At 46.2% G+C, this 25,686-nt stretch overlaps 1 protein-coding gene across 1 annotated transcript in view; it reads left to right on the forward strand.

The window, feature by feature from the left end:
- The first annotated feature begins 23,139 nt into the window (after positions 1–23,139).
- Positions 23,140–25,686, forward strand: part of LOC110499541 (ankyrin repeat and fibronectin type-III domain-containing protein 1) — a 157,170-nt gene continuing 154,623 nt past the window's right edge. The window contains exon 1 of the mRNA XM_090213098.1: positions 23,140–23,397. The gene's annotated coding sequence lies outside the window, so the exon portion shown is untranslated. The remainder of the gene's footprint in view (positions 23,398–25,686) is intronic.

The raw sequence follows: 25,686 nt of genomic DNA on the forward strand, positions 1-25,686 counted from the left end.
ACCTAACAGCATCCTGTTGATATCAACCTAACAGCATCCTGTTGATATCAACCTAACAGCATCCTGTTTATATCAACCTAACAGCACTATGTTTATATCAACCTAACAGCATCCTGTTTATATCAACCTAACAGCATCCTGTTGATATCAACCTAACAGCATCCTGTTGATATCAACCTAACAGCATCCTGTTGATATCAACCTAACAGCATCCTGTTGATATCAACCTAACAGCATCCTGTTGATATCAACCTAACAGCACTATGTTTATATCAACCTAACAGCACTATGTTTATATCAACCTAACAGCATCCTGTTGATATCAACCTAACAGCATCCTGTTGATATCAACCTAACAGCATCCTGTTGATATCAACCTAACAGCATCCTGTTGATATCAACCTAACAGCATCCTGTTGATATCAACCTAACAGCATCCTGTTGATATCAACCTAACAGCATCCTGTTGATATCAACCTAACAGCATCCTGTTGATATCAACCTAACAGCATCCTGTTGATATCAACCTAACAGCATCCTGTTGATATCAACCTAACATCAACCTGTTGATATCAACCTAACAGCACTATGTTTATATCAACCTAACAGCATCCTGTTTATATCAACCTAACAGCATCCTGTTGATATCAACCTAACAGCATCCTGTTGATATCAACCTAACAGCATCCTGTTGATATCAACCTAACAGCATCCTGTTGATATCAACCTAACAGCATCCTGTTGATATCAACCTAACAGCATCCTGTTGATATCAACCTAACAGCATCCTGTTTATATCAACCTAACAGCACTATGTTTATATCAACCTAACAGCATCCTGTTTATATCAACCTAACAGCATCCTGTTGATATCAACCTAACAGCATCCTGTTGATATCAACCTGACAGCATCCTGTTGATATCAACCTAACAGCATCCTGTTTATATCAACCTAACAGCATCCTGTTTATATCAACCTAACAGCATCCTGTTTATATCAACCTAACAGCATCCTGTTTATATCAACCTAACAGCATCCTGTTGATATCAACCTAACAGCACTATGTTTATATCAACCTAACAGCATCCTGTTTATATCAACCTAACAGCATCCTGTTTATATCAACCTAACAGCATCCTGTTTATATCAACCTAACAGCATCCTGTTTATATCAACCTAACAGCATCCTGTTTATATCAACCTAACAGCACTATGTTTATATCAACCTAACAGCATTGTGTTTATTCTTTGTCTGTCTGTGTTTTCCAGCTAAACACTGTGCACTGTTAACACGTGATTATACTGTAATCTCCCTTCCCTTTCTTTCCCTGCTATTGACTGACGCACAGCCAGTGTCCCATTAGAATATGCTGCTGTGAACCTTACCGTCTGTCTGTTTGGATGGCAGGAGAGGAGGAGAGGAAGGATAGGGGGAGAAGAGGTGGAGAGGAGGAATGGAGGGATTAAGTGGGAAAAGAGAGGAGGCAGACGGATGGAGGGAGAGGAGAGCGAGGGAGAATAGAGATGTAGGGAGAGGAGAGGACCAGGGAGAATAGAGATGTAGGGAGAGGAGAGGACCAGGGAGAATAGAGATGTAGGGAGAGGAGAGGACCAGGGAGAATAGAGATGTAGGGAGAGGAGAGGACCAGGGAGAATAGAGATGTAGGGAGAGGAGAGGACCAGGGAGAATAGAGAGGGAAGTCATCTTTTTACGCAGGCGCTCTCTATCTTCCCATCTCTCTTTTCAATTACCTCTCCTCTCATGTCACGCTCTTTGTCATTATCTGTGTCTCCTCTCTGCCAGAATCTCTTTCCTTATCCTCCTCTCTCTTGCTCTTTTCATCAGCATCTTACTCCTCTCTCTCTCTCTTCCCTCTATACCTGCATCTCTTCATCTCTTTCTCTCTGTCAGAATCTCTTTTCTCTTTCTCTTCACCCCTTACTCTCTCTATTCTTTCTTTCCCCCTTCACTCGCTCGCTTCTCCCTTCTCCCTTCGCTCCCACTGTTCTTTGTCTGTCACATCCCTCTCTCCCCTGCCAGACCCCCAGCTGTGACTGCTCCGGCGTGGCAACAGTTGTCATGGAAACAGTCCTCTTAGCTCGTTACCATGCGGCAGGTTTTGTTTTATTGTTTTTACTTCCTGTTTTCCCCTAATTATACGGCAGCATATTATGTGTTCTAGTGTTCTGGAACAGTCCTCAGTGTTCATTGCCAGGAACACATTACATCACCCTGGCAGGTAAATGCAGACGACAGCAGTGTTTCATTCTTTTTCAGGTTTGCTGAGTCATGATTGAAAAGCATCTTATCAAATGTGATAATAATTTCAACAACAAGAAAATCATCCCAGAACATTCCGAATATTTTCGGAATAATTTCAATGATAAATTACATTTCATAACTTTGGGAATTATTTAATATATAGAATTGTCCCCACAACAAAATTGCAAGGAGCTATCCGTAGAGCTCTGAGATTTTTGATGAGGCCTACAGTGGGGCAAAAAAAGTATTTAGTCAGCCACCAATTGTGCAAGTTCTCCCACTTAAAAAGATGCGAGAGGCCTGTAATTTTCATCATAGACTATGACAGACAAAAGGAGAAAAAAAATCCTGAAAATCACATTGTAGGATTTTTTATGAATTTATTTGCAAATTATGGTGGAAAATAAGTATTTGGTCACCTACAAACAAGCAAGATTTCTGGCTCTCACAGACCTGTAACTTCTTCTTTAAGAGGCTCCTCTGTCCTCCACTCATTACCTGTATTAAAGGCACCTGTTTGAGCTTGTTATCAGTATAAAAGGCACCTGTCCACAACCTCAAACAGTCACACTCCAAACTCCACTATGGCCAAGACCAAAGAGCTGTCAAAGGACACCAGAAACAAAATTGTAGACCTGCACCAGGCTGGGAAGACTGAATCTGCAATAGGTAAGCAGCTTGGTTTGAAGAAATCAACTGTGGGAGCAATTATTAGGAAATGGAAGACATACAAGACCACTGATCTCCCTCGATCTGGGGCTCCACGCAAGATCTCACCCCATGGGGTCAAAATGATCACAAGAACGGTGAGCAAAAAATTCCAGAACCACACGGGGGGACCTAGTGAATGACCTGCAGAGAGCTGGGACCACAGTAACAAAGCCTACCATCAGTAACACACTACGCCTCAAGGGACTCAAATCCTGCAGTGCCAGACGTGTCCCCCTGCTTAAGCCAGTACATGTCCAGGCCCGTCTGAAGTTTGCTAGAGAGCATTTTGATGATCCAGAAGAAGATTGGGAGAATGTCATATGGTCAGATGAAACCAAAATATAACTTTTTGGTAAAAACTCAACTCGTCGTGTTTGCAGGACAAAGAATGCTGGGTTGCATACAAACAACACCATACCTACTGTGAAGCATGGGGGTGGAAACATCATGCTTTGGGGGTGGAAACATCATGCTTTGGGGCTGTTTTTCTGCAAAGGGACCAGGACGACTGATCCGTGTAAAGGAAAGAATGAATGGGGCCATGTATCGTGAGATTTTGAGTGAAAACCTGCTTCCATCAGCAAGGGCAGTGAAGATGAAACGTGGCTGGGTCTTTCAGCATGACAATGATCCCAAACACACCGCCCGGGCAATGAAGGAGTGGTTTCGTAAGAAGCATTTCAAGGTCCTGGAGTGGCCTAGCCAGTCTCCAGATCTCAACCCCATAGAAAATCTTTGGAGGGAGTTGAAAGTCCGTGTTGCCCAGCAACAGCCCCAAAACATCACTGCCAAAATACCAGCAACAGTGTGTGAAAACCTTGTGAAGACTTACAAAACACTTTGACCTCTGTCATTGCCAACAAAGGGTATATAGCAAAGTATTGAGATAAACTTTTGTTATTGACCAAATACTTATTTTCCACCATAATTTGCAAATAAATTCATTAAAAATCCTACAATGTCATTTTTTTTCTCATTTTGTCTGTCATAGTTGAAGTGTACCTATGATGAATATTACAGGCCTCTCGCATCTTTTTAAGTGACCACTGTGGAAGCCAATTCTAGATTTCATTTTTGATTGGAGATGCTTAATGTGAGTCTGGAAGGAGAGTTTACAGTCTAGCTTTAAGTCTGAGCTGATATTGGCTGTGAGTGGTACTTCTAATAGTACACGGTGGTGTATAGGTTGCATGGTCCTTCATGCTGGTTTAATGAGCTGGTGGTTAGGCCCTCTGTCATTCAGTCAGTACGGAGCTGCTCCCAAGTGCTCAGCTACCTATGTGGACGAACCTGATACATTCAAACACACACGAACACACACACACGCACACACACACATACACGCGCACACACATACACACGCACACACATACACGCGCACACACACTTTCACGCACACACACACACACACACACACACACAGACACAGACACACACACACTTGCAACAGCTGACATAGACACACAGTGAGCTGAGAGAAACATGAACAGCAGATTAGTATGTGTGTGTGTGTGACAACTCTTCATAATGAGTTTGATAATGTGCAGTCTACAGTATAATTATTTTCTATTCGTCTGGTAGCTATGAAGTCTATTGAATTGATCTTAATGTTTTCTGTCTGAGTGCACCAGCTTAAACCTCTTAAGGATCGGCCCCTTTTTTTCAATTTTCGCCTAAAATGACATACCCAAATCTATCTGCCTGTAGCTCAGGCCCTGAGGCAAGGATATGCATATTCTTGGTACCATTTGAAATTAAACACTTTGAAGTTTGTGGAAATGTGAAAGAAATGTAGGATAATATAACACAATAGATCTGGTTAAAGATAATACTAAGAAAAAAACATTTTGTTTTGTATTTTATTTTTTTGTAAGAGAAAGGCCATAATGTATTATTCCAGCCCAGGTGCAATTTATATTTTGGCCATTACATAGCAGCAGCGTATGGGAAAAGTTTGAGACTGATCCAATGAACCATTGCATTTCTGTTCAAAATGTTGTCTCAAGACTGCCCAAATGTGCCTAATTTGTTTATTAATAACTGTTCATGTTCAAAACTGTGCACTCTCCTCAAACAATAGCATGGTATTATTTCACTGTAATAACTACTGTAAATTGGACAGTGCAGTTAGATTAACAAGAATTTAAGCTTTCTGCCAATATCAGATATGTCTATGTCCTGGGAAATGTTCTTGTTACTTACAACCTCATGCTAATCGCATTAGCCTGCGTTAGCTCAACCGTCCCGCAGGTGACCCACCAATCAGAATAAGTTTTATAAGTGTGCGAGTGTCTGCTAAGTGTTTGAGCGTGTGGTTGTGCATTTGTGTGTATGTTTGTGTGTTTGCGGGGTTGTGATTGTGTATGTGTGTATGAGTATTTGGGTGTGACCAGTTACAATGCCTTCAGAAAGTATTCATACCCCTTGACTAATTCCACATTTTGTTGTGTTACAGCCTGACTTCAAAATGGATTAAATAGATTTTCCCTACCATCTACCCACAATACCTGTTACGCCCTGACCAAATCAAAATCAAATCAAATGTATTTATATAGCCCTTCGTACATCAGCTGATATCTCAAAGTGCTGTACAGAAACCCAGCCTAAAACCCCAAACAGCAAGCAATGCAGGTGTAGAAGCACGGTGGCTAGGAAAAACTCCCTAGAAAGGCCAAAACCTAGGAAGAATCCTAGAGAGGAACCAGGCTATGTGGGGTGGCCAGTCCTCTTCTGGCTGTGCCGAGTGGAGATTATAACAGAACATGGTCAAGATGTTCAAATGTTCATAAATGACAAGCATGGTCAAATAATAATAATCACAGGCAGAACAGTTGAAACTGGAGCAGCAGCACGGTTAGTGCATTATTGCAAAGAGGATGCATGTTTTGGAATATGTTTATTCTATACAGGCTTCACTATCTCATTTAGGTTTGTATTGTGGAGTAACTTCAATGTTGTTGATCCATCCTCAGTTTTCTCCCATCACAGCCATTCATCTCTGTAACTGTTTTAAAGTCACCATTGACCTCATAGTGAAATCCCTGAGCGGTTTCCTTCCTCTCTGGCAACTGAGTTAGGATGGACGCCTGTATCTTTGTAGTGACTGGGTGTATTGATACACCATCCAAAGTGTAATTAATAACTTCACCATGCTCCAAAAGATATTCAATATCTTTTTATTTGGGAGACATTGGAAAACCTCCCTGGTGTTTGTGGTTGAATCAGACAAAATTAGACTATTCAATCCTGGTGTTCTGTCTGACTGTCTCAAAGGAACAATTACCTCCCACATAATGTCTACTTCTATTACCTTAGTTGTGTCTCATTGTATCTTTGTAATTGTCTATTTATTGCACATATTGTGTGTGTGTAGTTTTGTATCCCATCTTTCTCGTCGCTCTGTGCTAGTTGTGTTGTTGGTGTTGGTTATCACTGGTGTGCCTCTGGTTTCTGTTGTCCAGGCTCCGTGCAGAGGGACTCTGACAGAACAGAACCATCTCCCATATCAAGAGAGGCCCCGGCCCGAGCACCGGCCCCCAGGGTGGGACAGGCCCCGGCCCGAGCACCGGCCCCCGGGGTGGGAGTGAGAAGCCTCCCCCCGGGCTAGACTGCAACAGGAGAGTGTGAGGCGGAGACAGCGGGTGAGGCGAGGGGCGTGCTGGCGGCTCTGAGGAAGACTTATGTCCGTTGACGACCGTCTGATGCAGCCGGCGACCAGAGAACAGCAGCGGTAGCACAGACTCTTCAGCAAGACGAAACCCAGGAACATACATGTGAGTACTGGAATTTGCATACATCTAAATGTGTGGTGGTGTGAGTAAAAGAGTGTGCGCATGTTTTATACTGTTTGTGCGACAGGGTAAGTGTGTGTGAGTATGTGTGTGTGTGTGTGTGTGTGCATAATGAGTGTGTGTGTGTGTCTGTCAGAGGGAGAAGAAAGTGTACTGTATGACAGTATGTTGTATAACATCTGAACAGTTTCTACATTCCTTTTCATGTCTGCCAAATGAACAACATACCATGCCTCTTCTGCATTACTCAGATACCTCTAACATTTGGTTCAGTTGACAAGTTTTGCATTGATAAGTGTTTTTATATAACACAGTACAGAACCCTGCTCTTGAAAACCTCACCTAACCCTCCTCATATCTGCAGTGTTGGTTATGACTGTTTCCTGATTTGTACATTCTGTAACCTTCCCACACTGTGATGAGTCAGTCAGCCAGTCAGGGGTTGGCACAGAGCAGAGCCTTCCTAACCTTCCTCCGATGAGGCGTTGGAAGAGAGGACAACTCCCTGAAAACATTACCCAAATTAGAGTTAGTGTCACGTTCTGACCTTAGTTCTGTTATTTTATCTTTGTTTTAGTATGGTCAGGACGTGAGTTGGGTGGGCAGTCTGTGTTTGTTTTTCTATGTTGGTTTTTGAGTTCGGCCTAGTATGGTTCTCAATCAGAGGCAGCTGTCAATTGTTGTCCCTGATTGAGAATCATAGTTAGGTAGCCTGGGTTTCAGTTTTGGGTTGTGATCCTTCTCGCTTCTCCTCCTCAGAAGAGGAGGACGAGCTTCGTTATAGTTAGATATGTATTTACACAAATACTTAGGCCACTATAGAGCATTTGGCACTTTACGATAAAGAAAACAAAATTTCAGTGTAGCTTACATAAGATACAGAAAATTAACATAATTAAAACAGAAACATTCAAATTTAGTGTCTGTTAAAAAAACTAGTTATGTTATTGGGCTTTTTCTGTAACTTCCTGTTTTACATCTGATCTCTTGTAGCTGCCAGCCCTGTATTGTCCCGTCTCCCTGTCTCTGATCTCTTGTAGCTGCCTGCCTTGTCCTGTCTCTGATCTCTTGTAGCTGCCCGCCTTGTCCTGTCTCCCGGGCTCTGATCTCTTAATCCATGCTTTTGTCACTTCCAGGTTAGACTACTGCAATGCTCTACTTTCCGGCTACCCGGATAAAGCACTAAATAAACTTCAGTTAGTGCTAAATACGGCTGCTAGAATCCTGACTAGAACCAAAAAATTTGATCATATTACTCCAGTGCTAGCCTCTCTACACTGGCTTCCTGTCAAAGCAAGGGCTGATTTCAAGGTTTTACTGCTAACCTACAAAGCATTACATGGGCTTGCTCCTATCTATCTCTCTGATTTGGTCCTGCCGTACATACCTACACGTACGCTACGGTCACAAGACGCAGGCCTCCTAATTGTCCCTAGAATTTTTAAGCAAACAGCTGGAGGCAGGGCTTTCTCCTATAGAGCTCCATTTTTATGGAACGGTCTGCCTACCCATGTCAGAGACGCAAACTCGGTCTCAACCTTTAAGTCTCTACTGAAGACTCATCTCTTCAGTGGGTCATATGATTGAGTGTAGTCTGGCCCAGGAGTGGGAGGGTGAACGGAAAGGCTCTGGAGCAACGAACCACCCTTGCTGTCTCTGCCTGGCCGGTTCCCCTCTTTCCACTGGGATTCTCTGCCTCTAACCCTATTACAGGGGCTGAGTCACTGGCTTTACTGGGGCTCTCTCATGCCGTCCCTGGAGGGGGTGCGTCACCTGAGTGGGTTGAGTCACTGATGTGGTCATCCTGTCTGGGTTGGCGCCCCCCCCCCCCCCCCCCCCCCCCCTTAAGTTGTGCCGTGGCGGAGGTCTTTGTGGGCTATACTCAGCCTTGTCTCAGGATGGTATGTTGGTGGTTGAAGATATCCCTCTAGTGGTGTGGGGGCTGTGCTTTGGCAAAGTGGGTGGGGTTATATCCTTCCTGTTTGGCCCTGTCCGGGGGTGTCCTCGGAGTGGGCCACAGTGTCTCCTGACCCCTCCTGTCTCAGCCTCCAGTATTTATGCTGCAGTAGTTTATGTGTCGGGGGGCTAGGGTCAGTTTGTTATATCTGGAGTACTTCTCCTGTCCTATTCGGTGTCCTGTGTGAATCTAAGTGTGCGTTCTCTAATTCTCTCCTTCTCTCTTTCTCTCTCTCTGAGGACCTGAGCCCTAGGACCATGCCCCAGGACTACCTGACATGATGACTCCTTGCTGTCCCCAGTCCACCTGGCTGTGCTGCTGCTCCAGTTTCAACTGTTATGCCTTATTATTATTCAACCATGCTGATCATTTATGAACATTTGAACATCTTGGCCATGTTCTGTTATAATCTCCACCCGGCACAGCCAGAAGAGGACTGGCCATCCCACATATGCTCTCTCTAATTCTCTCTTTCTTTCTCTCTCTCGGAGGACCTGAGCCCTAGGACCATGCCCCAGGAATACCTGACATGATGACTCCTTGCTGTCCCCAGTCCACCTGACTGTGCTGCTGCTCCAGTTTCAACTATTCTGCCTTATTATTATTCGACCATGCTGGTCATTTATGAACATTTGAACATCTTGACCATGTTTTGTTATAAATCTCCACCCGGCACAGCCAGAAGAGGACTGGCCACCCCACATAGCCTGGTTCCTCTCTAGGTTTCTTCCTAGGTTTTGGCCTTTCTAGGGAGTTTTTCCTAGCCACCGTGCTTCTTCACCTGCATTGCTTGCTGTTTGGGGTTTTAGGCTGGGTTTCTGTACAGCACTTTGAGATATCAGCTGATGTACGAAGGGCTATATAAAATAAATTTGATTGATTGTAGCTGCCCGCCCTGCCTTGTCCTGTCTCCCGGTTTCTGGTCTCTTGTAGCTGCCCGCCCTGCCTTGTCCTGTCTCTGATCTCTTGTAGCTGCCCGCCCTGCCTTGACCTGTCTCCCTGTCTCTGATCTCTTGTAGCTGCCCGCCCTGCCTTGTCCTGTCTCTCGTTCTCTGATCTCTTGTAGCTGCCCGCCCTGCCTTGTCCTGTCTCTCGGTCTCTGATCTCTTGTAGCTGCCCGCCCTGCCTTGTCCTGTCTCTCGGTCTCTGATCTCTTGTAGCTGCCCGCCCTGCCTTGTCCTGTCTCCCGGTCTCTGATCTCTTGTAGCTGCCCGCCCTGCCTTGTCCTGTCTCTCGGTCTCTGATCTCTTGTAGCTGTCCGCCCTGCGTTGTCCAGTCTCTCGGTCTCTGATCTCTTGTAGCTGCCCGCCCTGCCTTGTCCTGTCTCTCGGTCTCTGATCTCTTGTAGCTGTCCGCCCTGCGTTGTCCTGTCTCTCGGTCTCTGATCTCTTGTAGCTGCCCGCCCTGCCTTGTCCTGTCTCTGATCTCTTGTAGCTGCCTGCCTTGTCCTGTCTCCAGGTTTCTGATCCCTTGAGTCGCACCCCCTCTGGCTCTCAGAACAGCCTCAATTTGTTAGGGTGTAGAAGGTGTTGAAAGCGTACCACAGGGATGCTGGCACGTATTGACTGCAATACTTCCCACAGTTGTGTCAAGTTGGCTGAATGTCCTTTGGGTGGTGGACCATTCTTGATACACACGGGAAACTGTTGACATTGCAGTTCTTGACACACTCAAACCGTTGAGCATGGCAGCTACTACCCGGTTCAAAGGCACAATTTTTTGCTCTTAAATCTTTTGTCTTTCCCATTCAACCTCTGAATGGCACACATACAGAATCCTTGTCTCAATTGTCTCAAGACTTAACAATCCTTCTTAACCTGTCTCCTGCCCTTCATCTACACTGATTGAAGTGGATTTGACAGCTGACATCAATAAGGGATCATATAGTGCTGTGAAAAGTATGTTCCTCCTTTCTGATTTTCACAATTTTAGCACATTTTTGATACTGAATGTTATCAGATCTTCAACCAAAACCTAACATTAGATAAAGGGAACCTGAGTTTAAAAATAACCCCCAAAATGTATACTTATTTATTTAACATGCAACACCTAATTCCCCTGTGTGAAAAAGAATTGCCCCCTTACACTCAATAACTGGTTGTGCCACCTTCAACAGCAATGACTGCAACCAAATGCTTCCTGTAGTTGTTGATCAACCATCCCCAAACCATCACCATGCTTGACCGTTGGTATGAAGTTCTTACTGTGTTTGTTTTTGGCCAGACATAATAGGACCCATTTCGTCCGAAACATTGGCTCAAGTTTCCCAAAAGCTCTTGGAAGAGTTTTCTATGGACAGATGAGTCCAAAGTATAACTTTTTGGACAACACCTTGATGAGCTTACTTCCTGTACTTGGTGACTTCAACAAAAATTTTCCAACCCCCGTTGACCTTTTCCAATCACAAGACAGGCAATACAGATGACATTTTACATTTACCAGACACTCTTATCCAGAGCGACTTACAGTAGTGAGTGTATACATTTTTCACGCTGGTCCCCTGTGGGAATCAAACCAACAACCCTGGTGTTTCAATCAGCATGCTCTACCAACTGAGCCACACGGGACCCCTCAGTTTTACTGGAGACTGTTCGTCTATTCATCTCACTGCAACCCCCCTCCTGGTCAGTGATCACTACTTTGTTTCCTTTTCTGTCTCCCTTTCTTCCAACCCGAGCCACTCAGCCATTACCCAGATGGTCATGCACCTTAAATCTTCGCTCTCTCTCTCTCCCACTACTCTCTTCTATCCTATCATCTCTCCTTTTTGCTAAACCCGTCTCTCCTTTCTCCTGATTCTGCCTCTTCAATCCTACTCTCCTCCCTTTCTGCATCCTATTCCTCACGTTGTCCCGTTTCCACCAGGCCGTCTCGGCTGGCCGTCTCGGCCCACCCCTCCTGTTCCGTGGGTGAGTTACTCATTGTGAGCTTACAAACAGGGATGCGGGCAGCTGAGCGAAAAGGGAAGGAAACTAAACTTCCGGAGGACCTATCCTCACTCCCTCCTCACTCCCTCCTCTCTCCCTCCTCTCTACCTCCTCACTCCCTCCTCACTCCCTCCTCTCTACCTCTCTGCCTTTGTATGCGCTGCTAAAGCCACTTTCTATCACTCTAAATGTCAAGCTTTTGCCTCTATCCTTATTAAGAAACTCTTTTCCACGTCCCCCTCCCTCATTAATCCTCCTCCCTCTATGCGGACGACTTTTACAACCACTTTGAAAAGAAGGTTGACGATATCTGCTCCTCATTCACTCAATCTATTGAGTCCACTGGACCCACTCATTCACTCAACCTATTGAGTCCACAGGTCCCACTCACACAGAACTACCCTACAACCTTGACCTCTTTCTCCCCTCTCTCTCCAGATGAAATCCTGTGACTAGTGAGGTTTGGCCGCCCAACAACCTGCCTGCTTGACCCCATCTCCTCCTCCCTCCTCCTTCCCCATCCCCTCCTCCCTCCTCCATCCCCTCCTCCCTCCCTCATCCCCTCCTCCCTCCCCCATCCCCTCCTCCCTCCCCCCATCCCCTCCTCCCTCCTCCATCCCCTCCTCCCTCCTCCATCCCCTCCTCCCTCCTCCATCCCTCCTCCCTCCCCCATCCCCTCCTCCCTCCCTCATCCCCTCCTCCCTCCTCCATCCCCTCCTCCCTCCTCCCTCCTCCCTCCTCCATCCCCTCCTCCCTCCTCCATCCCCTCATCCCTCCCCATCCCCTCCTCCCTCCTCCATCCCCTCCTCCCTCCTCCATCCCCTCCTCCCTCCTCCATCCCCTCCTCCCTCCTCCATCCCCTCATCCCTCCCCATCCCCTCCTCCCTCCTCCATCCCCTCATCCCTCCCCATCCCCTCCTCCCTCCTCCATCCCCTCCTCCCTCCTCCATCCCCTCCTCCCTCCTCCATCCCCTCCTCCCTCCTCCATCCCCTCATCCCTCCCCATCCCCTCCTCCCTCCTCCATCCCCTCCTCCCTCCTCCCTCCTCCCTCCTCCATCCCCTCCTCCCTCCTCCATCCCCTCATCCCTCCCCATCCCCTCCTCCCTCCTCCATCCCCTCCTCCCTCCTCCCTCCTCCCTCCTCCATCCCCTCCTCCCTCCTCCATCCCCTCATCCCTCCCCATCCCCTCCTCCCTCCTCCATCCCCTCCTCCCTCCTCCATCCCCTCCTCCCTCCTCCATCCCCTCCTCCCTTATCCAGATCATCTCTGGAGACCTTCTCCCATTCCTCAGTTCCCTCATCAACTCATCCCTGACTACTGGCTACGTCCCCTCTGACATCTATATGACCTGAGTCTCTCCCCTCCTCAAGAAACCAACACTTGACTCATCTAACGTCAAACTATAGACTTGCATCCCTTTCTTTTCTTTCCAAAACACTTGAGTATGCTGTCTCTGATCAACTTTCTTGTTATCTCTCTCAGAACGATCTTCTTGACACTAACCAGTCCACCCCTTCAAGACGGGTCACTCAACCGAGTCTGCTCTTCTGCATTCCGCACTGCCACAGCTGACCATCTCTCCTCTGTTCTCATCCTCCTAGTTCTATCCACTGCCTTCAACACCGTGAACTATCAGATCCTCCTCTCCACCCTCTCAGGGCTGGGTGTGTCAGGCTCTATCAGGTCCTCCTCTCCACCCTCTCAGGGCTGGGTGTCTCCGGCTCTATCAGATCCTCCTCTCCACCCTCTCAGGGCTGGGTGTTTCAGGCTCTATCAGGTCCTCCTATCCACCCTCTCAGGGCTGGGCGTCTCAGGCTCTGCACACTCTTGAATTGCGTCCTACCTGGCAGGCCGCTCCTACCAGGTGATGTGGAGAGGATCTGTGTCTGCACCATGTACTCTCACTAGTGGTGTCCCCCAGAGCTTGGTTCTGGGCTCTGTCCTCTTCTCCCTATAACACCAAAACACTCGGCTCTGTCATAGCGTCACGTGGTCTCCTATCATTGCTATGCCGATGACACTCAACTACTTTTCTCATTTCCCCTTCTGACACCCAGGTGGTGACACACATGTCTGGCAGATATCTCAGCTTGGATGTCGGGCCACCACCTCAATCTCAACCTCAACAAGACGGAGCTGCTATTCTTCCCGGGGAAAGCCTGCCCGCTCAAACACCTCTCCAAGGTTGACAACTCCACGGTGTCACCCTGCCAGAGTGCAAAGAACCTTGGCGTGACCCTGGACAACACCCTGTCATTCTCTGCAAACATCAAAGCAGTGACTCACTCCTGCAGGTTCATGCTCTACAATATCCGTATAGTACAACCACACCTCACACAGGAAGTGGCTCAGGTCCTAATCCCCCCTCTTTCTAGCTCTCACTTTGGTGATGGCTACTTTATTGAGGAAAAGTGTACTTACTATGATTGTGATATAGGATTGTCCCACGTAGCTATCTTAAGATGAATGCACTAACTGTAAGTCGCTCTGGATAAGAGTGTCTGCTTATTGACTAACATGTTCCTAATGTTCTCTACACTCAGTGTATGTACTGGCTTTCTGTGTTCTGCCTAGAGATTACATTTGTTCTATAATAGATTGAAAATGGTTCTTTCATAATTTTGTCTTTCTGTGAATCATTGCATCCTCTGTTCTCGCTTCCTTCTCAATCATATTGGAGTAGAAGGTCCAAGGGTTCTTCATTCTGACCTTCTTCTCCAATGGGTTTTGAAAAGGAGGTGAGTTGATGAATTGAGAAACCTATACCAGTGTTTTCCCTGAACATGGAATAGCCAGCCAGGGAGGGGGGTGTCCGGGGGGAGGTAGCCCCCCCCCGTGAAGAAAAATATACAGTTGATGTCAGACACCTTAGCCAAATACATTTCAACTCAGTTTTTCACAATTCCTGACATTTAATCCTAGTAAAAAATGCCCTATCTTAGGTCAATTAGGATCACCACTTTATTTTAAGAATGTGAAATGTCAGAATAATAGTAGAGATAATTATTTATTTCAGCTTTTATTTCTTTCATCACATTCCCAGTGGGTCAGTTTACATACACTCAATTAGTATTTGGTAGCATTGCCTTTAAATTGTTTAACTTGCGTCAAACGTTTCGGGTAGCCTTCCACAAGCTTCCCACAATAAGTTGGGTGAATTTTGGCCCATTCCTCCTCCTTGCTCGCACACGCTTTTCAGTTGTGCCTACAAATTTTCTATAAGATTGAGGTCAGGACTTTGTGATGGCCACTCCAATACCTTGACTTTGTTGTCCTTAAAGCCATTTTGCCACAACTTTGGAAGTATACTTGGGGTCATTGTCCATTTGGAAGACCCATTTGCGACCAAGCTTTAACTTCCTGACTGATGTCTTGAGATGTTGCTTCAATTTATCCACATCATTTTCTTTCCTCATGATGCCATCTATTTGTGAAGTGCCCCAGTCCCTCCTGCAGAAAAGCACCCCCACAACATAGTGCTGCCACCCCCGTGCTTCACGGTTGGGATGGTGTTCTTCGGCTTGCAAGCCTCCCCCTTTTTCCTCCAAACATAACGATGGTTATTATGGCCAAACAGTTCTATTTTTGTTTCATCAGACCAGAGGACATTTCTCCAAAAAGTATAATCTTTGTCCCCATGTGCAGTTGCAAATCATAGTCTGGCTTTTTTATGGCAGTTTTGGAGCAGTGGCTTCTTCCTTGCTGAGCGGCCTTTCAGGTTATGTCGATATAGGACTCGTTTTACTGTGGATATAGATACTTTTGTACCTGTTTCCTCCAGCATCTTCACAAAGTCCGTTGCTGTTGTTCTGGGATTGATTTGCACTTTTCACACGAAAGTACGTTCATCTCTAGGAGACAGAACACGTTTTCCCATGATGTCAAGCAAAGAGGCACTGAGTTTGAAGGTAGGCCTTGAAATCCACAGGTACACCTCCAATTGACTGAAATTATGTCAATTAGCCTATCAGAAGCTTCTAAAGCCATGACATAATTTTCTGGAATTTTCCAAGCTGTTTAAATGCACAGTCAACTTAGTGTATGGAAACTTCTGACCCACTGGAATTGTGACCCAATGAATTATAAGTGAAATAATCTGTCTGTAAACAATTGTTGGAAAAATTACTTGTGTCATGCACAAAGCTCTCTCTCCAGTACCTATTGTTCCTGCAGTGAGGATTCAAGGTCTTCATCGAATGTTGTCATAGTTTATCTGCAGATCATCACCAAAAAGCTGTAGTAGTGTACCAGTATGCAAATTAGGGAGCCAAATGAACGTCTCTCTCAACGCTGCGTTTCGGTTCCCGACGTTCACCTAAAAGAGCCGTTGAAGAAGAGCCGTTCGTTCGGGAACAACCCATCACTAGACTGACAAGTCACTTTACCAATCACTGGCAAGCCTCGACAAAGGCTTTGAGTTCTTGGAAAATACAAACAAGATCTTTGGTTTACATGCCCCGGTAGCATGGACATATAACTACGTTGTATGATTTATGAATAGAAAATGTACAGTATATAGGAGATTGACTTTATTCAGTCAGTTCGACACCTTTCATAAATGAGCCAACACTTACTGTTCGGTCATCAATCAAAGTGCAGTAAATGGCCTATGCGCCCCGACTCCATGACCTGCTACAGTGTATTTGAAGCGTGAGAAAGAAAATAAATGAATGTGCCTCAAAACAATAATAAAGTGGATGTCAATTCATCATTACCACTTACATTACATGGGACATGAAAATCCCCTCAAAGGAGACGATGAAGAAGCATCCGTGATTCGTTTTTTTGTTGTTGACTGCAGCCAATCACAGTGTTCAAAAATAACACAGGTACCGAGAGGCGGGACAGACAGCAGACTGACAAACCAGCAGTTTCCCTGTCATCACTCGCTTTGTGACTGACAGGTGCCTGTCCTATCAATAGTTCACTAGAAGATGCATATTGTTCATTCTAGCGGAGAGGGCTAGACAGACGTTTCTGACTAGCTAATTTAAACGTTTAAATTAAAAGAAGCCTAGTTAATTTATGAAGTGGATAAAGTAGCATGTGTAGTTGGATGGCAAGAATCGAGGAAATATGAATTGTGCAAGACCAACACAGAGCAATGCTTTGGTACATTGAAGGTTTTTCGGTGGCCGTGAACCAGAAGCTGGGTGCTAGATTTTCAAACTCGACATCTACAGTATTGACATACTACATTCTGACCCTGTGAAGATGAGAGGTAATGGAAGGGGCCTCTTCTATCTGACCCTGTGAAGATGAGAGGTAGTGGAAGGGGCCTCTTCTTTCTTACCATGTGAAGATGAGGGGTAATGGAAGGGGCCTCTTCTTTCTGACCCTGTGAAGGTGAGGGGTAATTAAAGGTGCCTCTTCTTTCTGACCCTGTGAAGGTGAGGCATAATCAAAGGTGCTTCTTCTTTCTGACCCTGTGAAGGTGAGGGGTAATCAAAGGTGTCTCTTCTTTCTGACCCGGTGAAGATGAGGGGTAATGGAATGGGCTTCCTTTTTTCTGACCCTGTGAAGATGAGAGGTAGTGGAAGGGGCCTCTTCTTTCATACCCTGTGAAGATGAGGGGTAATGGAAGGGGCCTCTTCTTTCTGACCCTGTGAAGATGAGGGGTAATGGAAGTGGGTCAGCTACTGTTCAATTGGTTCAAGAAGGTCAGCGACAGTGGAGCTTTCCTCATCCCGTTATTGACTATCTCCTCAACAACTGGTCTAGTCAGGATCAGCCAGTGATTCAGCTCAACCCGGAGTCATACGTCAGTCTGAAGTGGTGTGAAGCAGTCGCTAAGCAACGATACGATAGCCAGATCTGATGTCCTCCTCTGACATTTCCACGGCCCAAAGTTTTTCCCTGACTCTGACTGTGTGGTCGATTGGGAAACAGGTCTGGTGTGTGTGGGAGGAAGGTGCGAAGGGCTGTGTACCGTTTTAGACAAGAGTAGGATGTGTGTGTGTGTGTGTGTGTGTGTATGACAGCATCTCTGACGCAACTAGTTGTGACTGATCTGGAGAGAGAAAGAGCTCTCCCAATGCTTACCATTGTAGATGAAATGGGGAAATGGTGACATGTTGTGTACGAGTATAGTTGGGCCACATTTGGTTTCCAGATTGGGCTTCATATTATGACTCACTTGAATAGCTTGAAATATTTTAAGGGGGTATTTTTTTATGGTTAGGTGAAAGGTTGGTCTGTTTTAGCCAAATATTCTACTGGATTTTTTCTCTGTGTTTCATTACAGTTGAATCTCAGTCATTACAGTTGAATCTCAGTCATTACAGTTGAATCTCAGTCATTACAGTTGAATCTCAGTCATTACAGTTGAATCTCAGTCATTACAGTTGAATCTCAGTCATTACAGTTGAATCTAAGTCATTACAGTTGAATCTCAGTCATTACAGTTGAATCTGTCATTACAGTTGAATCTAAGTCATTACTGTTGAATCCCAGTCATTACAGTTGAATCTAAGTCATTACAGTTGAATCTAAGTCATTACAGTTGAATCTCAGTCATTACAGTTGAATCTCAGTCATTACAGTTGAATCTCAGTCATTACAGTTGAATCTCAGTCATTACATATTTACTGACTGATAAACCCCTTCTACACACTGTTTCTGGACTATGCTCCAGGAAGTCAGCCATGGATACTACAAACTGTTAATAGCTCCTGAGTGGCGCAGCGGTCTAAGGCACTCCATCTTACTGCTAGAGGCATCATTACAGACCCTGGTTTGATTCCAGGCTATATCACAACCGGCCTTGATTGGGAGTCCCTTTGGGCAGTGCACAATTGGCCCAGCTTTGTCTGGGTCTGGCCGGTGTAGTCTGTCATTGTAAATAAGAATGAGTTCTTTAACTGACTTACCTAGTTAAATAATAAATACATAGAAGGTCCAAATCTCTCTATGAACAATGGGACTACAGATATTTAAAACATTTCCACAGTCTTCTTCTTTAGCCCTTTTTGGAGGATAACTTTCTTAGTTTCTGCGATTCCTAGAATAAGGACATCTAGGCATTACCTAGGTACTGCATTACTTTTATCCAGAGCCACATACAAAGACATCATGGCTTTTGCCAAAACAAATGAACTGTTTTGGGAAAATAGGGTTTGAGGTACAGCAAGTATCTTTTGCCTCTAACCATAACAGAGATGTCATTCTGGATGAGTTAGTCAGGTAAAAATATAGCTAATGGCTCTAAGGTAGGAGAGAGAGCGGGGGGAGGGAGACGGACAAGTAGTGACACCTCTATTCCAGTGTTTTTCTCCCAGGCCTGTCACTTGGGCTCCCGATAGTTCATTCACAGTTCTGTTTGTCTTGGGTCTCATAACAGACGAGTGAGAGCAGCCTTTTTTGTTTTCATGTAAAGTTTGGCTCAGTTCTGAGAGGGGAGTGCAGCGTCACGGAGCACAGCGCCACGGAGCACGACAGGTGGTAGGCGGGCTGCAGAAATGGCCTTGAGGGTGTGACTGAACCCAGGTGTGAGAGGGAAAATATACGTTTTTCTACTTTAAGGGAATAACTCTATTGGGAAGCCGCAGGGTTTGTTGCGTAATGCTGTTCTGTAATGTTAACTGCACATGCTGCATAATGCCCCACCCCATTTCCCGTCTCCTCTCCTCCTGTCCTCCCCTCTCCCCCTTCTCCTCTCCTCCCTTCTCTTCCCTTCTCCCCCTTCTCCTCTCCTCCCTTCTCCTCTCCTCCCTTCTCCTCTCCATTCCTCCCTTCTCCTCTCCTCCTCTCCTCCCTTCTCCCCTCTCCTTCTCTCCTCCCCTCTCCCTCTCCTCCTCTCCTCCCCTCTCCCCCTTCTCCTCTCCTCCCCTCTCCCCCTTCTCCTCTCCTCCCCTCTCCCCCTTCTCCTCTCCTCCCTTCTCCTCCATTCTCCTATCCTAATCTCTCCTCCCTTCTCCTCTCCACTCCTCCCTTCTCTTCTCCTCCCCTCCCTTCTCCTCTCCTCTCTTCTCCTCTCCTCCCCTCTCCTCACTTCTCCTCTCCATTCCTCCCTTCTCCTCTCCATTCCTCCCTTCTCCTCTCCTCCCCTCTCCTCCCTTCTCCTCTCCATTCCTCCCTTCTCCTCTCCATTCCTCCCTTCTCCTCGCCTGCCCTCTTCTCCCTTCTCCTCTCCTCCCTTCTCCTCTCCTCCCCTCTCCTCCCTTCTCCTCTCCTCCCCTCGCCTCCCTTCTCCTCTCCATTCCTCCCTTCTCCTCCCCTCCCCTCTCCTCCCTTCTCCTCTCTTCCCCTCCCCTCTCAGGGTGAATTTCTCAGTGTCTGCCACAGCCATCAGGAATCCAGACTCACCGTCAGCCTGTCAAACACCACAGCATCAAACACACACACACATTCTACACCACACACACACACACACACACACACACACATTCTACACCACACACACACACATTCTACACCACCCAGACGGTGAGTCTGCCACACACACGCAACACATTCTACACCGCAGCCATCCAGTCCCCCATAGCTCAGTGGCAAATAATCCACACGCACATACAAACAAACAAACAAGTAAACAGACACACTACATTCACAAAAGTTGCACGCAAATTCTATGCACATATTTGCATTAGTCTTTCCCTGTTTGAGGTGTTGATATTTTCACTGTAGTGCAATTGGGGGTGTTTCCCCTAAAGACCAAAAGGTGGCAAGATTGTCCTCTCTGACTCCAAGTCTCCTCCTGGACCTCTTCTGCTGCTAATACTCCTGGGGTGACTGAGGTGACTGAGGTGACTGAGGTGACTGGGGTGATTGAGGTGACTGGGGTGACTGGGGTGACTGAGGTGTCTGGGGTGACTGAGGTGACTGAGGTGACTGGGGTGACTGAGGTGACTGGGGTGACTGAGGTGACTGGGGTGACTGAGGTGACTGGGGTGACTGCGGTGACTGAGGTGACTGGGGTGACTGAGGTGACTGGGGTGACTGCGGTTAGGTGTTGACCTTAGCCTCCAGCTCCACCTCTCCTATCAAGCTGTTTGCGTACCTCAGTCACTATGACCATTCAATGCCTAGACCAGTGGTTCCCAAACTGTGGCTTTAAAGGAACTCAGTCCGGCTTTGATCTTACTCTTGAAAGCTGTGATAATAGAATGCACAAGGTGACATTTAGAAATGAGGTCGTGCATCATCAGTTCCTCTTGTCCTGTCGGTCATTACAAACCTTAGAGAGATATTTATAAGTAGTCAGAAATGTCCAGATCAACTAGCCCATGTCAGCTAACGCTTTGTTATTTAGGCTTTTTAGCCCATAGATATTGTTGGAATTTTTTAGTTACTCAATTATCACATGAATACACATTAGACATGGCAAAATGTATAGAACTGTAAGGAAATGAGCATTAAAAATGCAACATGTTCTTTGCACCTCGTGACAAAATGTATAGAAATGCAGGAAATCAAACATGCTCCAGCAACAAGAGGGGTGTGAACAGTTTGTCATGAACAGCGCGTCTACCCATAGAAATAGACGTGGCGTGTGCGTATGCTCGGGGGTGGGCGCGGGATGTTCCCCAATGCCGGAAGGGGGGGGGCCCTGGGTGAAAACGTTAGGAACCCCCTGGCCTAGATAAAAGAGCCAGTTTCCAGCCTCTCTGTGCCTCTCTGACTGACTGCTGTTATCTAGTAGCCTCTCAAGATGTAACTGAGTAAATGGCTTGTTGTTTGGGGCTTTTTGACGACCTGTATAATCCATTTCTTTGTAGAATGAATTTGTTAGTATTCTTGTTTATTGCAGGCAAACCTGAAAGGTAATGTGAGATGCAGATGTTACAGTAGCTAGTTGTAAACACTATCAGGTACGGATACTGATGTGCACATCTCTCGAACTATATCATCTTGTGTTTGTTGGTGTGTTTGTGTACGGAGGTCAAGAGGGAGTTGTAGAGTATTGATGTTATATTTGTGTTTTTAATGAGTAGTAGGTTTAGTTAGTAGGAGGGTTAGTTAGTAGGAGGGTTAAGGTTAGTTAGTGGTAGGGTTAGTTTAGTATTAGGGTTAGTTAGTAGGGTTAGGGTTAATCAGTAGTAGGTTTAGGTTAGTAATAGGATTAGGGTTATTTAGAAGGGTTAGGGATACTATTAGGGTTAGTTAATAGGGTTAGGGTTAGTTAATAGAGTTAGTTAATAGGGTTTGTATTAGGGTTAGTTAATAGGGTTTGTATTAAGGTTAGTTAATAGGGTTAGTTAGAAGGGTTAGGGTTAGTTAGAAGGTTTAGGGTATGTTAGTGGGTTAGTTAGAAGGGTTAAGGTTAGTTAGAAGGGTTAGGGTTAGTTAGAAGGTTTAGGGTATGTTAGTGGGTTAGTTAGAAGGGTTAAGGTTAGTTAGAAGGGTTAGGGTTAGTTAGAAGGTTTAGGGTATGTTAGTGGGTTAGTTAGAAGGGTTAAGGTTAGTTCGAAGGGTTAGGGTTAATTAGAAGGGGTAATTAGAGCACAGTCAGGTCACTTGGTCAGGACAACTCAGGGTCCTACTCATGATATCTACACCGATGGAAACTAGCTACTGTATGTCGTAAACCCTGGAGTATTTATTACTGTAGTATATCATAGTACCTTGTAAATACAACATGCTTATTGATGTGATATTGTTTATGTAAACTTCATCAGTCATATAGGTTATATAACCGTGGTTAGTCTAGCTGCACATCACGACACAGAGTGGTATTGCTTATTAGTCATTAGTCTCTATGTTTCTCTATGTGCAGCTGTGCGGAAAGCCACACACACACACACACACACACACACACACAGAGGGTGTATTAACCAACCTATCCCCAACGGGCCAATCATATCACGGCACAAGTCAAGCATGGCTGTTCCGAACGCCCATTAAAGTGTTGTGCTGTGCCAAACCCTCCATGCATTACCCCCAGCATGAAATATTAGCTGGATGAATTCAAACTGCCATCTTATTAAGACGAATCCCTTACAACTACAAGCTCAGAGAGGGAGATGACTGTTCTGCCCTCATACCCGCGGTGTGTACATAAATAAACATGCGTACATAACATATAATGTATACACACATACTCCCGCTGATAGTCACTCTTTATGTGTAATTGCTCGCCTCTCACCTCCCAGTAATGCATAATGAAATAGTGTACACTAGGTGCTATCTACAAATAAAAGGGGTCTTTGGCTGGCCCCATAAGTGAACCCTTTGAAGAACCCCTTTTTGGTTCCAGGTAGATCACTTTTGCTGTTCCTGGTAGAATCATTTTGGGTTCCATGTAGAACCCTTTCCACAGAGGGTTCTACATAGAACCCAAAAGAGTTCTACCTGGAACCAAAAAGGTTTCTCCTATGGATACAGCTGCAGAATCCTTTTGGAACCCTTTTTTCTAAGAGTGTAGACACAGTATTTACTCTGACACTCCTGCTCTAGGGTGTTTGAGAAAGTATGTGTTGTCATTGGTAACCCCCCCTTCTCCCCAACACACACGCACACACACACACACACACAATCCACACCCCAACCCTGGGCATGCCAGCACAGCTCAGGTAGGTAGAGCCATGAATTTCAGCAGTCACTTAATATGGCGACTGCAGGGCCTTGGAGGTGCCAGGAGTTGGCTGCCATGAGGGGCAGCGCTGCCGTGTCCTCCCCCAGAACGGGGCTCCGTGCCGGGTCATGAATGATAGCATTGGTCCCTTAATTTGCCCTGGGAAAGGACAACCCCGCTACAGTTCAGCTGCTGACAAACAGCAAAATAAAGCCTTGTTTTCTTCTTGGTAAGGTAAGAAGTATTGGACTGGGCTGAACTGTCTGGGGCGAAGAGAGAGCGAGAGTGGCTGAGTGTGTGTGTGTGTGTGAGAAAAAGAGCGAGAGCGAGGGGCTATTTTAGCTTAGATACGCTGAGTGTTGGTTTGCGGCCGTTCTTCTCTCCCCCCAGTGTGAAATATGGTGTGTTAAGTCTCTCTCTCTCTCTGTGTGTGTGTGGTGATTTACTCCACATTAAGATACTACTGTATGTATGAACAGGGTGATGGTTGTTAGGTGCTGGTTGTTACGTGATGGTTGTTAGGTGATGGTATGGTGATGCATGTAGAGAAAGACATCATTCAGTTGATGTCAACAGAGAGACATTTCGTATTTAGCAGTAAGTTGGAAGAATTTACTTTTAACTGAATATTTCATTTGAATCGTATTATAAAATACTTATTGTGCCAATATATTTTGTGCATTTAGTATCAGATGGTGCATACCTACAGTTTGTACGCTTAGGTTAGGTAGTATTAATGCTTGCCTTTACAATAACTAGCCTTGGTCCAGTATGTTGAAACATTCATCAGCTCATGAGTAGGGCCAGACAGCTTGACAACTGACTTGATGTGAAGCAGTAGCCTGTTATCATTGCAGCGTGTCTGTGTGTCGATCTAGTTTGGACAGGGCCATAGGGTACATTTCTATATGAGAGGGTTTCCTGGGCTAGAGCCCTTAGGTAGTGTCCTTACCTACAGAGAGAATAATGTTAGGGTGCACACACACACACACACACTGTTTATTGATACTATTAGGAATCAAGGTAAGACCCAAGTGCAGACTGTGTCAAGTAACAATGTTTATTGTAACAACAGGGGCAGGCAAACGACAGGTCAGGGACAGGCAGAATGGTCAGGCGGGTGGGTACAAGGTCAGGACAGGCAGGGTCAGGACAGGCAGGGTCAGGACAGGCAGGGTCAGGGTCAGGACAGGCAGGGTCAGGACAGGCAGGGTCAGGACAGGCAGGGTCAGGGACAGGCAGAGGGGTCAGGCGGGCGGGTACAAGGTCAGGACAGGCAGGGTCAGGACAGGCAGGGTCAGGGTCAGGACAGGCAGGGTCAGGGTCAGGACCGGCAGGGTCAGGGACAGGCAGAGTGGTCAGGCGGGCGGGTACAAGGTCAGGACAGGCAGGGTCAGGGACAGGCAGAGGGGTCAGGCGGGCAGGTACAAGGTCAGGGACAGGCAGGGTCAGGGACAGGCAGAGGGGACAGGCGGGCGGGTACAAGGTCAGGACAGGCAGGGTCAGGGACAGGCAGAGGGGACAGGCGGGCGGGTACAAGGTCAGGACAGGCAGGGTCAGGGACAGGCAGAGGGGACAGGCGGGCGGGTACAAGGTCAGGGACAGGCAGGGTCAGGGACAGGCAGAGGGGTCAGGCGGGCGGGTACAAGGTCAGGACAGGCAGGGTCAGGACAGGCAGAGTCAGGGTCAGGACAGGCAGGGTCCGGACAGGCAGGGTCAAGGACAGGCAGAGGGGTCAGGCGGGCAGGTACAAGGTCAGGGACAGGCAGGGTCAGGGACAGGCAGAGGGGACAGGCGGGCGGGTACAAGGTCAGGACGGGTAGGAGGACGAGAAAAAGAGAGACTGGGGAAAACCAGGAACAGAGACAAAACGCTGGTTAACTTGAACAAACAAGACGAACTGGCCCAGACAGACAGAAAACACACACATAAATACCCAGAAGATAAGTGGGGAAGATGGGCGGCACCTGGAAGGGGGTGGAGACAAGCACAAGGACAGGTGAAACAGATCAGGGAGTGGCAGATACAAAGAACTTGACTGTTCATTTGCGACATATTTTCATGCCAATATTCTAAAATCCACATTTTAAAGAATGCACATTTTTTCCCACCAGAGGTGTAACTCTATCAAACAGACTTGTTGTCGATAAACAGCTGTGCGTCATGACATAGGGCATATAAAAAACACTTTGTTGTGTTCATTTACCGAATAAGAAACAACATTTACATTATATGCGTTTCCATCCTATTTTTTTTTTAAATCTCTGTCGATTGTTTTGGCACAAAAAGTCTGCGAGAAACAGCAGTGTGGTCACTCCGGTCCCGACTTGTGTTCCCTAGCCAACAGCTCATAGGTACAGTGTGGAGGCTACTGAATCAGGTTATGTATAAGAGTAGGATCATTTCTATTTGTCACTTGGCAGCCAAGCACCGATCGTCACGTCACCATCATACAGATCAAGACCCTCGATAGTTATTTGAAAGGAACATCCAACTCTTCACCTTGCACTTTCACCACCCTGT

The sequence above is a fragment of the Oncorhynchus mykiss genome, chromosome 20 (genome assembly GCF_057628025.1).
Source record: "Oncorhynchus mykiss isolate SJ-2025 chromosome 20, ASM5762802v1, whole genome shotgun sequence".
Lineage (NCBI taxonomy): Eukaryota > Metazoa > Chordata > Actinopteri > Salmoniformes > Salmonidae > Oncorhynchus > Oncorhynchus mykiss.